The sequence below is a fragment of the Cyprinodon variegatus genome, unplaced genomic scaffold (assembly GCF_000732505.1).
Source record: "Cyprinodon variegatus isolate N-32 unplaced genomic scaffold, C_variegatus-1.0 Scaffold357, whole genome shotgun sequence".
NCBI classification, from domain to species: Eukaryota; Metazoa; Chordata; class Actinopteri; order Cyprinodontiformes; family Cyprinodontidae; genus Cyprinodon; species Cyprinodon variegatus.
The window spans coordinates 330,104-348,543 of NW_015150810.1; the positions used below are offsets into that span (position 1 = coordinate 330,104).

The window sequence follows — 18,440 nt, forward strand, 5'->3', positions numbered from 1 at the left end:
CTGTTTATCACAGCCAGTTAAGGCATTTTCTTTTATTGTTCACTTTAATTAGGATAATACATTATTAATTATAATTTCCAATTTCTAACTATATTCATAATCAAGAGGTAGAATTGCATAACATGTTAATCTAAATAATGTTTGTGAAATTAAAATTATTAATAATATTATTTAGTTTTACCATGTAAAAAGATTTTGTCATGTTGGAAGAATTTGACCCCTAAGTTGCAAACTTGAAGGGGAATGCCGTTTTTTTTTACATTGGGCCCTTAATTTTATGTTATTACATCATGTTCTACTCATCCATATGAGTTTTGTGTCATTTGGAGCTGTTCTTAAGATATTCCGTTAGGTTATATCCAAGTAAAGTCTTCCTATGGATAGTTTAGTTTGAAGGCACAATCTAAACTGTTCAAAATGTATTCGTTATGGTACGCCAGCATTCATAACATGTAGGCGAATCACTGTCCTCCAGAAATCCTCGGTTATATTTTTTATATTTATATTTTTTTAAAACAAAGCGTCGCGTGTATGATGTCAGTGATTCGCCTACATGTTATGAATGCTGGCGTACCATAAAGGATAAATTATGAACAGTTTAGTTTGTGCCTTCAACTCGTTGCCCATAGGAAGACATTACTTGGAAATGACCTAAAGGAATATCTTCGGAACAGCTCCAAAAGATACAAAACTCATATGGGTGAGTAGAACATGATGTAATAACGTAAAATCATGGGCCCAATGTAAAAAAAATAAAAAATGGCGTTCCCCTTTAAAAAGGATTGATAAAAGGATTCATTCAATGCAGTGAGTTTAAGCTGGAATGTGCCTGTGCCTGGGATCTCTGAAATTTTCTAGGAAAAGCAAACAACTAGTTTTAGTGAAATAGGTGGATTTTATATGATCTGAACTGATTTTTGAGCTACTTTGGTCTAATCAAGGTGGAAGGGCACTGAAGGGGAATCGGAAGATCCATGAGGCTGTAGTCAACAGGGAGCTTAAAGTGACTGTGTTTGCCAGTTTGGTGGAGGCACCATTAGAGGGTGGACGGTGCATTTTAGGTAACCAGCGTTATTGAGCCATGGAAAGAAGCAGGTGAGGTTCTTTGTTGCAAAGGGGCAGGAGAATGAGCTAAAGCGGACCTGGAACTCAGGGGGAAGAGGGTTGATCTGGAGAGAGAAGACCTAGTTTTCTTATCTGAAGTGAGAGTCTACCTCATGGAAACCAACCTCTTAATGTAAATACTCCTCATTAATTAGCTCTGATCAGGTGTGTCTGAGCTGCATACAGGAGGCCTCTGATTGGTCAAATCTACATCCATTCTACACTATGCGTATTTTCCGTTTGGTACTTTGCCAGCTTGTTTTGTTTGTACGAACAACATTGCGGAAAACGACTCGTGAAGTTGGACCAGCTAGAAGAGCGAGGTGCGCAAGAACGCTGGGACCCATTTTCCACCTGGAGCCCCACTCTTTTTCGCCCTCTTGTCCCTCCATTGTCACACAAACTTTCCCACACTTCCTCACCGTCTTGGCCGTATCTAGACCCACAACTATTGTGCCTCTTGTACCTCACTGCGACACACTGCTGTGGGGAGTACAACCAGCCCTTAAGACTAAAACTTTGGCCAGAACTGTTTATCCAAGGTTAAACTTTTACTTTCCATCTCTTAGGACCGCAAAACCCTTTTTAAAAAAAATACTTCAATGCACAAAACTACGAACTACATTCTTAAAAAATGCATTAGGTTATTTATTGATTATTAAGTGTAATTAGGTACACATAATGAGATTAAATTTCTTTTCATCTTTATGAGCAATTTTAAATTCTGAAAAACGGACTAAATTAATATCTACTACATACTGTACTAACAAGACAATGACATTTCTTTTAGCTCTTCATCTGTATTTTACCTTCATCTCCCTTAACATTTACCACCGACACCCCCTCTTTTTCCCTGTAAAGGCTCTTAACAATTTGCAAATTATGTTGACATAAGTCTGTCTTAATGAATAAATTCAGTAACACAACTGATTATTTTTTGAGTGCATAATTATGTTAATTCTGGGACCATGATTACCTCTGATGCCTCCTGTTTTATTCAAGCAACTTGAGGTTAACTTAAAAATGCAAAGGATACAATCTTGTTCTAAAGGAAAATAACCACTCATCAAGGTCCCCCTCACACTGTTGAGCTTCTCTGTGGTAAGCTCGTTCAGTCCTGGTTACACATCTCCAAAAGCAAAAAAAATAAAATAAAAAATGAGTCACATTTTAAGATTAGAATCTTTTTTTGAAAGTGAGGCCTCACATGCCATATTTTCCCAGAGCAGTACTGTAGCTCATGGGATGATTAGTTCATCCTCCTCCATGCTTCTTGCATTTCTTTTTCAGGCTTTGATGGTGCAGCCATGATGTTAGAGCATCAGTCCACCTTTCTGCTTCCATTAGCAGAGATATATTTTACCTTCCCTTTCATTATACCACAGCCATTCATACTCTCTCTGAGTCATGTGTGCCAAAGAATAAAATAAAAACAGAAAAGGTAGGGCAAAAAGTGTACACAGGTGTGGATGAAAAAAAGGAAAAAATAACATAGCGTAAAATATGGAGAGCTGCTTATTTAAAATCTGAGCGTATATGTATGCAGATGGGGTTTAAAAAATGTAAACCAAAACTTAGCAGATAAACTGAATAAAAAAGGTAATGAGTGGACTGCGTAATATAACAAGATGAGGATGGCAAATACATTGGTTAGCTATGTGTCTCAAAGAGAATAATGAACATGCGGATTTGGCGGTCTAAATCATAAATTGTTTACATACTTTTTGAAATTTCACTGAAATATGAAATTTTTCATTTTTACATGTTTATATTTTTGGAGTGAACTGATATTCCATTTTCATTTAGTGTTTCCCCCGTTAGGACCTGTCTTTTTTTTGGGTTCTAATACTTAGTCAATCTGTAGATGCTGTTTATTTGATTTCCCCAATCTTTGTGCAAACACCATCGCAGGCTGCTCAGGTGCTGTCTGAGCTGGTGCAGCCTTTTATCCTCGCTCTCTCCGGTAGGTGACTGCTGAATAGCGGGGCGCAAGTATTTGATGTTTAGTGGTGGCGGGGATGGAAACAAAAGGCTGTCAGCACTTTGTTGCCAGAGTGTTAGCCATATGTGGTTGGAAGGCACCGAATCCCTCCTCTGAGTTCCTGCAACTCACAAGTCCCTGCCAAACCAGTCAGCCTCTGGCCCACTCCACAGCCTCTCAGGAGCCCAAGCTGAAATGTCAAGGTTCTGCAAACCCCGGTGTTCGACCAGGGGCCAGCTAACAACCACCTGCCACCACGCCACAGCTCGATCATCCAAGCCCTGCCTAACCTTTCACCGGCCAGCCTCTTCCTGACTGGCAGCCATCTTCCTTGCTGCAAGCACCTGCACCTCCCATTCTAAGGCTCTCCACAAAACTCGCTCACTCGCCCCGGTGGATCATTCACCTTACTTGTGGAAGGCCTTGTAGTCCTGTTGTATTTATCATAAATCTGCCATCTGTCTCCTCAGTGTGTTCTGAATGTGGGTCAAAAGCCTAGGACCCATGACAGCATAACACTCTGGCCAATTAGACCCCCGAAACGCACAGCGTAAAATGACCAGCAGGAGCAGATCCTGGGTCATGGTGCTATGATCCACATGCTACAAGATCAAGTAAAGGCCCCGTAAGATCAGGTCGGGTTCTTCTTTCAGTGTTCCTTAATTTTTATATGTTCCCCCCTGGTCTACCAGCTGCGGTCAGTTCTGCGACCGGTGCCCTTAAGGCCTTGTTCTTCAAGGCCTTAGACAAGCCGTTAAAGTACAAATGAACCCGCCTGGAGGAGCCAGCGACTCTAGTCGAGCTTATTGCCTGGTTTCCAGGCTTGATAATCAGCCGAGAAATAGGAGTCGGGCACGGCCTGATAGATCATTTCTCTGGCTCTTTGCCATATCGGTCAGTGCCAACTGCACTATCGGTGAGATCGGGTGAGTACATTTATCCTCTGAGAAAGGAGCCTGATGCCACCAACTCAATTTGTTTATTTATTGCAGCTCCCTGGAGCACTTTATCACAACCTGTCCCAAGCAGCCAAAGATTGGGTCCGCTGGCTGTAGCAGTGAGGCCAGCGGACCAGAAAAGATCCCGGTTTCCCGATAACCCTCATCTTTGTCTGCTGGCGATGATTCTAACAGCCCGAGGGAGTTTTAACTTGTCTGCCCTGGTGGACTGTGGCTGTGATTTTGACCTGATCAACCAGACATTTATCCTGCTGGACCAAATTGAAACCAAGCCACTTCCAACACCCCTCCAGGTTTCCGTCCTGGATGAGAGTGTCTTCCCAAGTAAGACAATGTACCAAGGTTTTAGGACTAGTGGTCTCAGGGAACCATCATGAACAAATGTCCTTATATGCATTTCCTGTTAAGCATGATCCTGTCGTCCTCGCCTTCTCTTGGCTCAACCTGCACCTAAATTGGTCCGAGTGCAGGCTCGAGGCCTGGTGCCCGTGCTGTCACTCGCTTTGCCTATATTCCGTTGTGCCCTTGAGTTCTTCCCTCTGGGCCCCTATTAAAGAGAGCTCCCTGGATCTCTCTCTGGTTCCTGTGCAGTACGGGGACCTAGGAACCATGTTTAGTATGAGTTGGGCTAAATCCCTGCCTACCCACTGGCCTTACAACTGCATGATCAACCTGCTGCACAGCGTTCGGCTGCCAGTCAGTCACCTCTATAATATTTCTCGGGCCGAGCCACTGGCCCTAGAGGATAGTGTATGTGAATCGCTGGCTAAAGGCCTTATCCCCTTGTCTTCCTTTCCTTTAGGGGTGGGTTTCTTTTTTGTTTTCTAAGAAAATTTGGTGCTCCATCCCTGCTTAGATTAATGTGGTTTCAACCAGATTAAGTTTAAAAATAAGTATCCACTTCCACTCCTCTCGTCGGCCCTTAAACCGGTCGACCACCTTCACAAAACCAGACTTACAAAATGCGTACCACCTAGTCAGTATCACCTATAAGACACCCATAGGCCACTTGGAGTATCTGGTCATACCCTTCGTCCTGTGCAATGCCCTGGCTGTCTTGCAGGCCATGGTGAATGATGTCCTTTGCGGTTACCATAATGTCTTTATGTTTGTCTACGATATTCTAATCTACTTGAATAACCCCACTCCTCAAAAATAAGATGTTCGTCAAAGCAGAAAAATGCGAGTTCCACAAGCCATTCGTCTTCTTCTTGGGCCCAATTTTTGACGTTGGGCAGGTCGGATCCAGAGTAAATTAAGGTCCTTCTAAACTGGCCCAAGCCCAATTCCCAACATCCGCTCCAGCGATTCCTGGGATTCACCAACTTCTACCATTGCTTTATCAGTAACTACAGATAGGTTGCCACCGCACTACAAGCCCTCAGATCCTTCAAGTCCATATTCACCTGGAATAAAGCTAAGGTTCTTACAAGCTTCCATTCTCATGCATCCTGACCCCCACAAATAGTTAATTCTGGAAATCGATGCCTAATTGGCCCGGTGGCTGATTAACCCTGATCTTTTCCACATGGTTCCCTCAGCTATTTATGTTGTTTGCCTGGCTACCATCAGTACCAGATTATTTGAGCTGTTGTGAGAGTAACCTCTGCATCAAGTGAGTTTGTCTGTTATTCAGTCTGACCTGTTTTCTGCTTTGAATATTTGAGTATTTGCCTTGCCCTTGTCTGTTCTGTCTGCTGTGGTTTTGTTCAGTTTTCCTGGATCCTGCTGGTTACCAAACCTGGACTGTCTCACTAACCTCGACTTGGATTCTCCTTACGGTCACTGTTGCTTCCTCTGCGTCAGCCAGTGTCAGCTCATCATCGCTAGGGACTCTGGAAGTGGCTAAGGCTGCAAATAGTGGACAATCTCCCTCCCAGATTTCTCTCTTTCCTCTGGGATCGGACTGTAACTTGACTTTTGCTTCAGGTCCTGATCAGTCTGACATTCCAGTCACTCACGTGTGTTTCCTATCTCTGCAGAGAATCCGCTTATCCACCCTGGTGATGCCGAGCCGCTCGCTCTGTTTTTTTGTTGTAAATAAAGCCTTTTGATAATAGTCCTGGTCTGTCTGTCTGAATATTGGGTCCTAGTTTCTGAGATCATTACACTAAAACTAACAGGAAGATTGATTATTGTTTAAGGCTACTATTGACAAGTTACTTTGGGAAAAAATATTTTGAGCCTGCCTAAACTATGCAAATAGCTGTTATCACTTTACTGCAAACTCATAAGCAACAAGGAGAAGAACATGTTTATTATGTCACCATAACACTGCAAATAAAGAAAACAGCAAATAATAAAGAATAAAAAAAATGCTGTTTGTGTATTCACTCTTTTCAAAGTCAATTGTCTTGTTTTTCTTCTTTGATCTGTTTAGTAAATACTGACAGAAAATAACTCAATGCGTTAGCCTTCAATAACTACATAGAACACAACAAACAACACCATTAAACAAAATTATCGCAGGGTCACAAAAACAAAGGAAAAAAAATAGATTTATGGCTTTTAAACAGCCACAGCCAACAGTGTTGTAATGTGACATTGTATGTTAACAAGATAACATTTATGGTGGGTTACTACCCTTGTCAACCTCAGTGCCGGGTCTGCAGTCTACAAGATTTACATTATTATTTTTGCTTATAGTAATACTATCCTGTGCTAGCACTTTAATTATCAGGAAAAAAATCCTGTTGAGTTTGATTGGGTTACTGAGTAATCTATACAATTTGATGTCTTACATCTATTGAAACAGATAGATTACACTGATAAATTGTGTTTAAACCTGATTAAACTCAATACAAAAATGCACAGCTTGGAAGTTCCCTGTCACTAAAAATTAAGTTTTAACCACATGTTAACAAGCAAATAACCTAACAGAGTGTTGATGTTTATATCATAAATTAAAGTTTAACTAATGACAAGACAGTAGCTTATAGACGTGCCAAAGAGGTCTTCTTTATTTAAAATAATTAAAAATGTTAATATAAGGTAAATCCGTTAAACTTTTAATTTTTTCTTTGATAACAAAAATGATTTATTTTATTAATGAAAACAGGGATACTGACAAGCACTTCATGAGTAAAACATGTTTATACTTTTACTGAAAAACCAAATATATTTTTGTATTATCTGACATTACCTAATAAGTAAGCCTATTAGTCCATCACACTGGGGCTGAGTGTATATGTTTCCATCCCCCTTTTTTGGTACTTTTATGTTTTGTGCAAACGTTAATCACCACAGCTTGTGGTTGAAAAGGTCAGTGCTTGTTACACAGTAATAAGCAAGCTGTACTAATACCTTCTCTGTGGCAATACTAATTACAATATGAAAGTCTAGTGTTGATTGCCCCTCTTCTTAATTTTATTATATATTTATACGTAATCAGTAACTTTATGCAGTGCTAAAAGTAGGGCAAAATTATTTTCTCTTGGCATTATGGAACAAGTTAAATCTTGGGTGTTAAAAGAATAATTTAACCAGCCTTGCAGTAAGTATACCTTTTAGTGCTTTAGACCCACTTTTGCCTTCATAACTGTTTCACTTTTTCATGACACAAATTAATCAAGGTGTCAGAAAAATTTATTTGAGACCTTGGCCCATATTAAAAAGATAGCATAACATAGTTGCTGCATATCAGCTGCTCATTCATGAGGTCATTCTTTTGTTTCACCACAAGTGCTTTGGAGTGAGATCTGGTGATGTGGCATATGGCTTGTACATATATTGCACATATCGAGTCGGGGGACTGCAAAGCACTTTTTACTGTTCTTTTTCACATAATCTAACCAACAGAAATGCATTTGTGACTCTTCATCTAATCTTGGTGGGCCCTGTGTCTTATGGAGTCTGGTCTGTGGTTGAGGCTCAGTGTGGTATATATTACCTTTGCCCCATTGAAGGTTCCCTATTGCCTCTATGAAGAAGGCTGATCATAGCAAAGGGTTCTGTGTGTCAAATTTGAGGGATGTTGGGGCCTAAAATCATAGTTCACAAGTATTAAAACACACACAGCTGGAGCTGAGACTTGACCTCCTCCTCACAATGACGGCTGTCATATAGAGAAAACTGAAGGTCAGTTTTGTAATTTCTAATGTGACATCAAAGCTGCAGGGCATTCTGAAACAACAGTTTGTTACTAATATAACGGCCCAACAACTTTAAATTCAGTCATTCATTCATTTACACACACACATTCACACACTGATGGTTGCATACTAAATTGTAGCCACATCCACCCTGGGGATGGCTAACAGAAGTGAGGCTGCTTTACATGGGTGCTGCCAGGACACAACTAAGATAGATATAGCTGATGTTGCAGAGCAGTTTTTGAGGCCAGCATACAATGAACATTGTCAAGTTCATGTTTCCGATGTTTTAAGCTTTAGAAAATTTAGCATTATCCTGTTCATATAACTCCTTAAAACATGGTTACACCCTGGTTAAAAGAGAATAGGCATGGTGGAGAAACTATACAACCAGGCTTTTGCTTTTGAAATATGTTCAGTTGTAACTAAGGGGCTAGAAGGGCCTACATTAGCCAGAACTATTTACATAGGCCAGGATGGGACCAGGCTTTTAAAGTTTATTTAAACCTCTTGGTATTCACAATTCTCTCACCTTGCTTTTTAATAGTTTCAAACCATTGTAATCTAAGGGTTTATAACTTATAATTTAATTCAATCTATACATATTTTTTTTTCTTGTTTTTGCTTCAAAAAATTAGTATTCCAGAATGTCCTGAAACAAAAGATAAGATTCATTTAGGTATTTTATATCAGGTAAGTGTGTCTTTTTCATGACTCAGAACAGGAACAGGCAGGCTCGGATGTCCAGGAGTCCAAAGCCAGGTCAGGCAAACAGGTCAGAACAGGAACAGGCAGGCTCAGCAATCCAGGAGTCCAAAGGCAGGTCAGGCAAACAGATCAGAACAGGAACAGGCAAGCTCAGTGATTGAGAGGCAGAACAGTTCAGGATCAGGTAATCAGAAACACTCAGGTACACTAAAAACACTCGCCACTGAGATCAGACGGGAACAGGCAGGCCCCATGATTGAGAGGAAGAACAGGTTAGGATCAGAAAATCAGAATCACCAAGGAACTCTAAAAAAAAAACTCTCACCACTGGCTAGGGGAAACAAGAATAATCTGGCACTGATGACTTTTTGGAAGCAACTTAAGTAGAGGCAGGGGCAGGTGGATCAGATGAGCAGGGATGAGAAGCCGGACAGAGTTAGACAGGTGAATAAAATGAGTAATTAAGCCAGTCATCAGTGCCAAGATCATGACAGTCTTGTCTGCTAACAATACAAACCTATCTTTTTTTTTTTTTACAAATGTTTTTTTTTTTTTTTTTTCACTAAAATGTTCTATCTATGTGAAGGTCATGGCTAAGGATTTGTAGCCCTCGAGTAATGTATATTTGTTTTAAGTAATTTGTCTCCATTTGGCATCCACCAGAAATGTCCCTGCATCAGGAACAGAAACATGCACAAAAAGATGACAGTTAACCACCTGTATAGATCACAGAGAATTAAAAAAAATGGGAGTACCGTAACAACCCACAGATAAAAAGAGAGAAGACTCACCCATCTGAAAGGCATCTGGTAGCTCCACTCTCAGCCCTGCTGTGTAACAATGTTCTGCATGGAGCAATTTAGCAGTAATAAACTAATTTAATTATCTCAGGAAGCTGTTCCTGTCATAAACTCTAGCCTACTACAGCCTCCAAGATGTCAGTTTATAACCCCTAATTCACAATGACAGGGTTGACTAATGCAATGTAGTATTTACTATTAAGACGTGTGGTCATTTAGTCAAAGAAGAATGGCATTACAACACTCTAAATACATGTTTAAATAATTTTGATTTAAACTAATGGTAATTGTATAAAGAATATGATCAATTTTGATTTTTCATTACTATTAAAGATTTATTTACTAGTCGGCAAAAATGTTTTTCCTTCTGTATCTACCCATTTTAAAGCAAAATCCAAATTTCAAAATTTTCCGCAGTTTTAAACCCAACCCTGAGTAAGTTAATTAAACCCTTAAAGGGCCCATGACATGTTTTTCTCACAATTTCAAACAAATAAAAGATAATGATGTAATAGAAAATTAGCAATATTGTGATGTATTGTATTGCATTTAATGTGATAAAAGACACAATAAAAACGATTGTGGAAAAAAAAAATGGGTATAATTCTTTGACAAAATTTGACAGTTGACCAGAAAGGACAGAACAGGGAAACTCCGTTGTGGGAATTTCAGTTATAAACTGTATAGGTAGACAGCAGCTTGCATTAAAATATCATATAAAAGTTGCTGCTGCATAGTTACAACATTATTTTGATTCCAGTCATTGGTTTGCACAACTGTTTATTTATTAAAAACATAAATTGCGTTTGCTGCCACTCATCTGTGCGACTGCTTCAGCCTGGGGTTGTTTCGCTGCTGTGGGGCGCTTTCAGCTCTGCTGGCAGCTCCAACATATAGAGAGTACCAAACTTGTGCTCATCCAATGACAGCTGACGTTCTGACTCTGCTTTGTCTCTCTCCGATAGTGGCTGAAAGATAACTACAGAAAAATTCAGTTTTTCACCGCTGTCTGTGTGGCAAACCATTTTACCAGAAATTAGTTCATGTGCTGCGATTCCCTTTTCCCATCATAAAAGAGAAAAAATACAATCCCCAAATTGTATTCTGAGAGTGCTGTTTTGAAGTTATATTGTAACCATTTACTGTATGTCATTAACTGTGGCATTACTGTACATGTCCTCTGGCATTAGATTTTTTTTTCAACTTTTTAGGATGGGCAGTTAAATGTTAATAATCCTAATCATTTGTGAAACGTTTGTTGGATCCAACAATAATGAACAGAAAAAACAAACAATTACTCTCAAATTTGTATTTACAAAAATTACCCCAGACAATATTGAAATAAATTGTCTGTAAACTATTGTTCCATCTCACAATTACCCAGTGTTTTACAAGAGGATAATTATACCTTTCCATATCATTGCACCAAAACAACCATTACATGATGAAACACAAAGACAGTCATTACAGACAGCCAGGAAACACCAGCCACTCGGGGAAGGAGTAACTCATTTTGTTTTATTTTATTAGAAAATATCCACACACCATAAAAATTACATGTACAAAACTATAGATTTTGAATTGCTTTATGTACACATACAAAATATAAAGACCCTCCCTGCCCCCGAAAAGTGAGAGGAACACACGAGGGGAAAAGTGAAGAATATGCATTATTTCATTTTTTTCCCTTTATTCTTGTGTGGGATTTTACGGCTTTTCATTCAGATCCTGGTCTACCATTGTACATATTAGCAGGAAACCGTTCAAGATGCCAATATTTATGGTGACACTGCAGAACAAAAACTAATACAGACAGGGGCACAAATGAGGTTATATATCTGATATTTTCACAAATCTCCATTCTTTTTGTCAAACTATTAAAAAAGGATGGAGATGCTTTTATAAAGAAGCCTGGAAAATACTGAGGATTGGTTTAAAGCAATATCTAAAATGACTTTAAAAGTTAAACTATCATGAGTAAAAAAAAACAAAAAAACCCCAAAACAATAAGTGTTGGAGTTATTACCTATGTGCGAACAAATGTACTTGGTGGTAATGAAGACCACTTGTGCCTGAATGACAACAGTCATACTATTAATAACACATGTTGTGGAGCAATTTATGGTCATACTGCATTTTTTCTTCACATTAAACCATTATGGGACCTGCAGTAAATGACTATGTGTAAACTTATTCGGTAACAATAATGTGATATATGATATCAATAATGACTGATGTGAACCTGTACCCTGTTACTTCAACCTTTTTTTCTTTGAATCCTTCTTATGATATTCCTCGACAAGTTGCCGTCCTTCTGATGACTGGATCTGAAACAGAGTGAAAGAGGAAAATAATTATTCATCATGCATATAAATGTTTGTTTTCATCACAGACAAAAAAAATTGAAACCCAAAGGTGTTTTTAAAGCCTGTATGAGCATAGCATACAGATCAAGGCACAGATAGTAGAAGATCAAGTGTGAAAATATTTATATATTTAATATTTCCAACCACACATCCTTGTTGAATAATGATCACACCAATCAAAGTGTTATCTTCAGACAAACAGGAACCTGTTATTCCACTGTAAATAGTTTTTATCAGTTTTAAAATGCATAAGTGATTGTCATGTTTTTTTTTTTTTTGTACAAACCCATTTAAACTATTTTGTTTAAAAGATGACTTCATTATTTTGCTTAAGTGAAATAAACTTAGAAACACTTCAACACTGCAACAAACTCTGCCTGGTCATCAAACCCACTGTCACATCAGAATAAACCCTTATCTAGCACTGCAATGCTGCATCGTTATTAGACCTCACATACTGTACATAGGCTATAGTCCTCAATGCGGAATTTAATTACCAAACTTTAAAACTGTTTTGGCCCCTTTTTCCATCTTTTAAAAAATTATAAACTGCCAAAACAACTCAAAACCAACACGGTAATCTAGTGTGATTGTAGATAATAGGGTGATTTTAGGCTGTTAAATGTACAGTTGTCTGTCTCTAAAAGTTGTTCTAACTTTTAAAAATCATGCCTTATTCTCATCTCCATAACCTTGGTTTGAATATTTTATAAAACATTAAAAAATGTATCAAAATTGTATGTATTTGGTGAAGGTAAATACTTGCTGATAGGGCTCTAAACCTATAAACCTATGCCAAACATTACATGAAAAAATTTTCTGTAAACTTTTTTTTTTATAAAGTGTCCTCTGATTTAAGAACGGTGTAAATGGGAGTAAGTTGGTTAGACAGCACTCCATCTTGTTAATGTTGAATAAATCTCTTTTATTCTGGTGTCCTTTACAACAGTTTTCACAACACAAACTGGCAAGCGTTTAATAGGTGTTCCCTCTCTGGAGCGGTTACAGGGTAGTGCATGTGCATTTTTTTTTAAGTGAAAAGGGCTTTTTAGAAATTCGCAAAGAACCTCCACTATTTCCTGCAAAGGTTTTTTTTTTAATTAAGCAAAAACATACACAATATGGAACTTATAAATGATATATACAAAATATCTGAATATTTTGTCTATTTGGCTTTGTAAAAACAGCGTTGCCCAAACCCAGAAGGACATGTGCATCAGAGATGGCCTGTTCATTTACAGAGGTGGTGGTGGAGGAGGGAGCGGCAGTTTTAAGAATATCAAGCTCTTAAAGCATCTCGTTTTTTTCAGAGATCGAAATTACCCTTTGTCTACTCTGACACTTACTGTATCTGTATGAATATACATTACAGATTTTCTTGAGGAAACTTAATTTGCTTGACTGCTTTAATTGGACCTCAGCTTTTCAACAGAATAGCTCGAATCATGCCCTAACCATTTCCCAGACACTTTAAATAGATCTGCACTTCTTTGCCAGCAGCGTAAAATTGGGTGAGGGCGGATGTCCCCCAGTCTTTGTTACATTGCTTTTTTTTTTGGCTACAATTTAGATAGTGTCATATAATAATTTTTTGTTGCCTTGATCAGCTTAACAGTCTAAATGAGGTTTTTGTACTTAATTTTCTCCTGTGCACGTTTGTGGATCCAACTGCTGGTGTAAATACTGAAAGAGTCAAATGTGGGGAAAACACTGTTAATATTGGCAACTCCAACATTGTGTCTTTTTTCTCAAAGCACAATTCCTACTGATTAAAATCAGGATTAAAAACAGTTCATGGGGCTAAAACAAAAATCTACAGATTGAAAACAGATATAAAAACTAAATCATGCAAAAGCATTTGACTAAATCTTCACTAAAATCTTTTGTCATTTTAATCAAAATGTCAACAATGGGTGGTGAGGTTGCTTGAGGACCCAGATGCAGAGACAAGGGAAGCAGAGATGAGTTCTGAGAGGTTTAATAGCAGACAATCTGTAGCAGAGGCAGAAATCCAGAAATCCAACTTAAAATATAAAACAAACCAAAATCATGGAGACATCAGGGGAAAAACGAATCTGAGGAACCGAGGAGAGACGAGCAGAGTAGATTATACAGCAACAAGAAGGAACCAACACTGAGAGACTGCAGAGGTGGAGTATTTAAGGACAACCAAACAAAAGGATGGACTAACGAGCTGAATGGAGAGCAGGTGTGGGTGGAACTGGCAAGAGGGAATCCAAGGGAAAAGAAAACAATCACAAGGGGGCAACAGAGAGTAACTAAAGAATGCTTGAAGATCATGGAAAATAAAAACAAAACAACTGATAACAGAAAACTGAAAACTCAGAGTCACAACAAATAAGAACCATAACACAAAAGACTACAGCCAAAACAATTCATGACGTTGATTATATAACTTGGAAATGTCTCTTCAAATTATGAGTATGATAAAAACAAGGTTAACTTACACATTTAATCTATCTGCACTGGCCTACCATACTTTTAGTAATGATAAATGGCATGTACGTTTGTAACTCTTTTTCAAGCCAGGAGACCATAGTGCTTTACACTACATTCAGTCATTCACACACACACACCCACACACTGATAGTGGCTGGCAGCTTGACAGAAGCTAGGCTGCCTTACACTGGCACCACCAGGCCCTCTGACTACCATTGGTACACGTTGCAGGTGAAATGTCTTGCTCAAGGACACAACAATACTAAAAGCCAGAACCGGGGCTTAAACCGACAACTCTCCGATTGCAGGGCAAACTCTTGCATCCAACGTCACTGCCACGCTTTCAATAGTGTTTCCCTTTATTTTTCAATTAAAGTAACTATTTAAAATGTATTAACTCCTGATGAGTATCTTTCAGTGAAATATGGTGCATGATCATGTTTGCCATTGTGTTCAATTAACTTTGTGTGCATAATCTGTACACAGACACACTGATTAGTTAAAATCTATCTTAAATCAGTGACATCTGGTCAGTAAGTCTTACTCTTGGTGACACCCAGTAATCACGATTCACTTAAGTCAGAAAGGAAAGTCTGGCATTTTTGAGGGAGGCTTATGAAGTAACCCTCTGGACTGATGATTATTCACTGATATTCAAATCAATTATGCAGAGTTGTTGCTGCTACTATGTGTTTGATAACCACCTGCGATCATGCTGGTCTGCTAGCTGATTTTTTCTGCTAATCTGAGACTGTTTTGGTCTGATTTCAAGTTTTAATTGCATTCTTTACTGTAGTGAGTGGAGACCTATGTCAATGGAACGCAGCAAAGCAAAAATTAACTCAAAAATAGATTCAAATTGTTCTGTAACATAAAAGATAAAAAAAAAAAAAACAAGATCTAACTTTTAAAAAGCATCTTAAAGTGCTGAAAGGCAAAATGCCTGAGACTTAATAACAACACAATGCTATCTAAACTAACAAAAAATTTAATTTATGATGACATGGTTTGTACAGAAAATACAGAAAGGATTTTATTTCCTAACAAGCTTCGTGGTAATTTAGTTTTTGCATTGTTATATTGATACATCAAAGTTACAGTTTAATTTTACTGATGAGAGGTACTAGTTTTGTCTAGAGGCAGAAAAAGGTTGCGGGGGAAAATATTTTAACTAACGCTGGACCTTTGAAATTTTCTACATTTAATATTACTTTGCTTTTTTTTCTTGATAATTTTTTTTACTCTTTTTTTTATGCTGCACATGTTACTTACAACAATTTATGAGTAAATGTCAGCTAGTCTGTGTTTTAAAAATGCTTTTTTTCATGGTTACAAATACCATTGCTGCTTGCCCATTTGAATCATTGGCTCCATGTGCCAATTATTGATACTTTAGCTATTCTGAATTATAAAAATAAAATGTTTAAGCAGGATGGTGGGTAACAGATGAAACCTTCCTGCCTAACTTTACTCCACCCCTTACTCCCTTATAAACAACAAATAAATACATTATTAGAATCAGCAAAGTCATGTTGGAAGTTATACTGCCATTACAGAGCAAGTCAAATTAAGATTTGACTCTTCTATTGACATCAAGAAAAAAATATTTCATATCATAACCAATTTAAGAAGTGTTTAGATTATTGGGCGTGCAGGTGGCGCATTGGTTAGTGTGCACGACCCATGTATGGAGGCCTTAGTCCTTGACGCGGGTGACCGGCGGTTCAAAAACTGGCCTCAGTCCAGCAAGAGACATGTGGGTCCTTTCCTGCATGTGTCTCCCCCTCTCTCAAACCTCCTTTCCTGTCGGCCTACTGTCAGAAAAACAAGCCACTAGTGCCATCATTAGAACAATAAAAAAATTGTTCAGATTATTTTTTTTTTTTTTTTTTTTTTTGTATTTAGGTTTTAGTATTTCCATGATGTTTATTTATGTTATTAGTTCATAATCCTTTGTTTAGTTTCCTTATTTAGCCTAGTGTTCTGTCCACTGTGTTATTGGATTTATAACTCTGAGTTCAGTGTTTAGTTCAATGAATTTATGTATTGTTTGAGCTTGAAAGTTTAAGAAGATAGGGCGGATAAACAAAATAAATTATCAAGGAATACTTTTAGTACAAGAGATGGTAATAATACCGTAGACAACTTTTCCTTTGGTGAGAATCTCTCTACAGTATGTCTCAGCCAGCTATTTCTGTGTCAGTCTTCATCCCTCAGCTGCACTGCCTTCATTCTCCTTTGCCAATCTCCACATTTTGTATGTCATTCTTTATGCTTGCCTCAGTATACAGGCTCATTAGTTCTCTTTGTTCCCCACTATATTCTTCTGTTACTCTGCCCATAGTCACCCTGCTTTGCCTGTATCTCTGCCTGTGCTCCATGTCCCTTTCTGCACGTGTCTAGTTGAATTAGTTTGTTATTTCTTGTCATCAACCACTTTGAGTCATCATGTTAGACCATACTAACTGTCACGATTGGAACTCAGCTAAACAGCACTATGCATTCAGCAGCAGTTGTACTAAACTAGGGTGGATTCTGAATACATCAAATTGTAAATCCTGTCACCTGTTCTTAGCTTGTATCAAACCACCTTTCGTGCAGTCGACATTAAGAACTGTATCCTATCATTTTCAGGTGTCACACACAGTACGTATTTCATTTATCCTCAAATAATGTTTTTTTTTTTTTTAACTCTGTGAGGTGGGCTGTGCCTATACCTCCTGGCAGGCAACAAAATCTTGGCACCCATAGCAATGTTAGGATGCACCTATGCTAAATGTACAATCTATAGGAAGCATCCTGCCACAATGACCAGGACAAAAGAGAGGAAGTGGAGCAGCTGGTGGACTGATGCAGAGTCAACGGCCTGATCCTGAATGTGGAGAAAACGAAGGAGATCATTGTCGACTTCAGGAAGAATCGGCCAAACCATCCCCCACTGCTCATCAACAGCTCAACAGCACCAAATTCCGGGGGGTGCACATCACAGACAACCTCACCTGGACTGTAAAAAACACCTCATTGGTCAAAATTGGGCACAAGAGCGCATGTACTTCCTGCAGAGGATGAGGAGAGCCCACCTGCCCCCTCCCATTTTCAAGATGGTTGAATGGCATATCTAATTTATATTACAAATATTCTGTAAAAATGTCAAATGTTAACATTAACATCTTAATATAAATTAATTTGGGCCTTCTCAAAAAAATAATTTTTGAAAGGATGGAATAATGCACTATATGCCTCCGAGGTGCTGTGTATGGATTTGTCCATTATTCCCTTTATTTTTTAAGTATTTTTTTAAATCAGTACTTCTAAACTTTTATTTGAATAGAAAGACTGAGTTGATTTCAACTTCCCCAGAAGTAGTCTGCAACACTTTATTTACCTAGGTAATAAAAATGAATACCATTGAAACCCCTCCTAAAACGCTCAGGGAAACTAACATAAGGAATGAAGTAATGAAGAGAATCCAGCAATGAGGAACTGCATTGAAGATTTATATATGGAAGACAGAACAAATAGTGGGCTAATCAGCTAATATGGAAAAGGTGTGGATAGAGGTAACTAGAGGCGACCTAGGGGGAAGGAGACTGGCACAAGGGGGCAACCATGGGTAACTCAAAAAATACAACACTGCTTAAATATAACAGAAAATGGTAAAGAAACCAATGATCAAGAAAACACAGAAGGACATAATTCACAGTGTAACTGAAAACTCAAAGAGAAACAAACAGAACTCAACAAAAGGACAGAATCATGACAGATGAACTATTCACCCCTCGCCATATCAACTGTGTGTCATTATGGGACACATCTTCAACACCATTCTAAACTGAGGAAAGTCCCACTGTTATGGAAACCCTATTATTTAGTACCAAAGCTTAAGACCGCACAGCTAGATATTCAAGAGGTTTGTTCCTAATCATATCCTCTCAAGGTAAGGTCTTCATTGGAAGATCTTACCGGGAGTT

General features: G+C 38.3%; 1 protein-coding gene across 2 annotated transcripts in view; it reads right to left on the bottom strand.

Annotated features, from left to right (window-relative positions):
- Positions 1–11,144: 11,144 nt before the first annotated feature.
- Positions 11,145–18,440, bottom strand: part of LOC107091915 (leucine-rich repeat and fibronectin type III domain-containing protein 1-like protein) — a 224,769-nt gene continuing 217,473 nt past the window's right edge. For both annotated transcript variants that reach the window (XM_015386143.1, XM_015386142.1), the window contains one exon: positions 11,145–11,970. The gene's annotated coding sequence lies outside the window, so the exon portion shown is untranslated. The remainder of the gene's footprint in view (positions 11,971–18,440) is intronic.